Source organism: Silene latifolia, chromosome 11 (assembly GCF_048544455.1).
Source record: "Silene latifolia isolate original U9 population chromosome 11, ASM4854445v1, whole genome shotgun sequence".
NCBI classification, from domain to species: Eukaryota; Viridiplantae; Streptophyta; class Magnoliopsida; order Caryophyllales; family Caryophyllaceae; genus Silene; species Silene latifolia.
The window spans coordinates 39,051,341-39,055,383 of record NC_133536.1 but is presented as its reverse complement, the minus strand read 5'-3'; positions in this window follow the sequence as shown (position 1 = coordinate 39,055,383).

Below are 4,043 nucleotides of genomic sequence, written 5' to 3'. Positions count from 1 at the left end.
TGAAGCAAACAAAAGGACTAAAGTTAGACCTTAAAACAACCTAGGGAGGTGTGCCATATGACTCCACAGGTGACACAAATCAAATAATCAAGCAAACACGACGATAATTGAACAAACATGCTAATGGTTTCAATTAAATCATAACTAAATTAATTAATTCTAAACTTGCTTTTCTAATCATGTAAATCATACATAAATTAGACTAATTCTTAGCCTAAATCGAGCCATATGAGACAAATACACGGCATACATGTGAGACAAACAAATCGACACAAACAATTCTAATACATGTGATTTCATGCAATTCTAATTAATTAAACTTAATTAATTAAACTAACATGTGAACAAACAATCAAATTAAATCATAAAAACATGCATAATCTAATTTAAACAAACAAATCTCATGTTCGTGCATTCATCTCATAAATCATGCTAAAATACCAATTAAAATTAAACAATTTCATTATTTAATTCAATTAATCATAAATTAACAAAACAATATATAGATGCAAACTTTAATTATAAAACATAATAATTAAACATAAAAAGCATGTTATAATTTCATATTTAAAATATGAACATTAAATTAAACATAGATTTAAACATACGAGAATAAATCTAGCATACTTAACAATAAACATGTGAACACAATTTATATAACAATACAAACCGTCTAATTCCTAACAAAAATTAATCCACACAATTAAAAAGCTATCCATCAGCATTCAACAACAATAATAATCTCGTTCTCCTCCATAATAATCAACAATAAAATAATTGCCGTTACAATTACATAATTAATACAATAATTAAATTAAAAGCGACAAAAGATAATAACTAAAAAGGAGAAAGAGAGTATTTGGCACCCTCAGTTTACATGTATCTCGGATGCAAGCTTCTTGGTACGATTACGATGGTTTTCAAATCAACAATCGAAATCAAACTTTGAATTAACCAACACGTTTCACGCGTAAAACAAGTTTTGCGCAACGAACTTCAATCGATCACCACGACTTCAATTCTTAACTATTTTTCAAACCGTAAAATGTTTTGGAATCCTTAAATGCCAAAGTTTTTAAATTTTGTAATAAATTAGACTAAAATTGCATTTAAAATGAGTAACAGCGAACACAATAGAGCTGGTCAGAAACTACGGAAAACTGCGCAAGGTAAAGTATCGAGCAATTTAACGCTCAAAACGATACCAAGGCCGTTTTTTTAAGGTACGAATCAATGAAGGGCACTATCTATATTGTGTATGTAAAATTTGGTCAATTTTAATGGAGATTGGATGGGGTTTCAAAGGCAATTTTGAAGGGTGCTACATGCTGCTCTCTTTTTGTGGGTTTGGTGTGTCTCGAGGTTGAAGATGAAGATTGACTCGGTTTCTGGGTGCTTGAGGCAAGTTCTATGATAGGTTTCATTAGTCCCTCGTGGAAGAAGGCAATGAAGGCTTATATATCTATATAAAGTAGGGTTTTCGAAGGTTTTGAGAATAAGAAAGCTATAAGACGGTTTTTGGTAACTCTTGTTTCTCTCTCTCTTTTTGGACTATTTCCTTATTTTTCTAGCTGGAAATGGAAGTATGGAAGATATGAGATATTTCTTTCTTAATGGTCAATCAAGGGAAGGCCGGTTGAAGAACTTGGAGCTCAAGAAACGAGCTCCAAAGCTCGCAAAACACAGGGTATAGGGAAGGGCTACGGGTTTGGTTTGTTTGGGTTCGTATCGCTTGGTTTATGGCTTGGTTAGGACGAGTTATGGACCATGGTTGAGGTTAGATATGTGGGCTAAGCTAGGAGGTGGAATTGGGCTAAAGGGAAGATGAATTCGAGGGTGTTTGCGGCTAATATGGGCTGCTGAAAACATAGTATACACGGGGTTGCTACGGGCTGTTTTGGTCGAGATTTGGGTGTGCTAAAGGAGGGATATTGGGCTGTTTATTGGGGGGGGGGGGAGGGGGGTCGAATGGTGAATCACAGAGGAAGGTAATGGGTCCTTGGTTGCCTTGAAACTCATGCCAAAACATGGCCCAAATCATGTCAAAAATCGGTTCACAAACCGCATTGAAAACGGGTTTAAAAAACCGCTTTAAAAACTCCAAACTAAATAAAACGATAAATAAAAACCGTCACAAAATCACATACTTTGATTTTTTAAACCAAAAATCAAAAATCCAAATTTAAACTTTTAAAAACAATTTATAACGGTAAATCGTAAATAAAAGCTCGCTACTCGAAAAATTCAAATCGAATGAAATAAATTACATTTATTTCAAAAATTATCAAAATATTAAATAAATAAAATAAAAACTTTTATTTCATAAAATTTCAAAACCAAAATGTAAAGAAACAAAAACCATTTATTTCAAACATTCAAAATGTCAATTTAAATAACAATTTAAATTAACAAAAACCGTCGACGTAAACTTGCTTGACATCCATGTGACATATCCGTATCACGAGTACGTCATTTGAGAATACATGTATCCTATCGTCATCGGGTGGCTGGCGGGTACTCTATAAATTCCAATATCGACAGATACGGGTATCCACAGAGCCCCCACTTTGAATGAGGCTTGGATAGGGCAAAAGTCAAAGTATACCCCAGGTCTATTGACCTGAGGATTCCGCGGGTCGTTTGTAGTCCATTAGACTTGCGTACATAAGCTCGCCAGCCATAAGAAGAGATCATATATGAAACACTGTTCTGGACGCCTCAACTTCTGCAAAACACTTTTTATTTCGAATCAAAGTTGGGTTGAGCCTAGTTCAAGGAGGCCTACGTATGCGTTTGTGATGGAATCAAACCCGCATCGTAGTTCGGCAAACATGGTCTTGGAATTCCGCAAAACTCTTTTTAATTTCGATTCAAAGGTGGGTTGAGCCTTATCCTTAGGCGCCTACGTATCTGTTTGTGACGGAATCAAACCCACATCGTAGTTCGGTAAACATGGCCTCGGCGTTCCGCAACTCTCGGCCCAAAACGGAGATTTCCAAAAGGAGGTTACTGTTATACATTGGAGATAAATCTACTATACAATCGGTGCTCAAACCCGAGCAATGTTATCAAATCGAATATCAATCAACTGTATCGCTGCAGGGGTACATGTCCACTTGTGCTCTGCTGTGGAGCGATTCATCTGTATCTGTTACAATCCGTTGTGGATCACCTTGCTCGGCGGAGAACTCTCCTGTTAAAAAATGGTCTCTGAAGCTAATGACTTTAGAGACCCCAGTTGCAATGGGTTCTAAAGTCTCCGACTTTAGTTGGAGCATACATGCATATATCACAATAATTCAATAACATTTAACTTCCGTAACATTTGAAAACTTTGAAATCATGGATGGGCGTTCGGCTCGAAATATAAACATTTGAAAATAAAGGGATTAAACACCCGATATTTGCGTATCCTTTGAAATGGGTTAACTAACCCGCAAACATGGAGCTTCTTCGAAGTTCAACATTTCGAAAACTTTAAATCATGGATGGGCATTCGGCCCGAAACGTAAACATTTGAAAAGAAATTGGTTACCCACCCGATCTTTGCATATCTTTTGAAATGGGTTAACTAACCCGCAAACATTTGAAACGGAGCTTCTTCGAAGTCCAACATTTCGAAAATAATTTTGAAAAAAAGTTTTAAAATTTCACATTTTCACATTTTGGATTGGATGGGTAGACACGACCTGACTTGAACATCTGACCCGTAAACAAACATAGAGAGGCCATAGCCCGCTACCTACAAACATAGAGAGGCCACAACCCAGTCTTTCAGAGACTTGCTCACAATGCTCCTAAGAATCTGAGTTAGGGTCTTGTTGGTGACTTCAGTCTGCCCATATGTTTGGGGGTGGTAGGCTGTACTGAAGAGTAGCCCGGTCCTGAGCATTTTCCAGAGATCCTTCCAGAAATAATTCAGGAACTTCACATCTCTGTCAGAAACCATTGATCTAGGAATACCATTTAGTGTTACAATATCCCTGAAGTATAGGTCAGCTACACTCATTGCATTCTCCGTGTTCTTGCAAGGCACAAAGTGT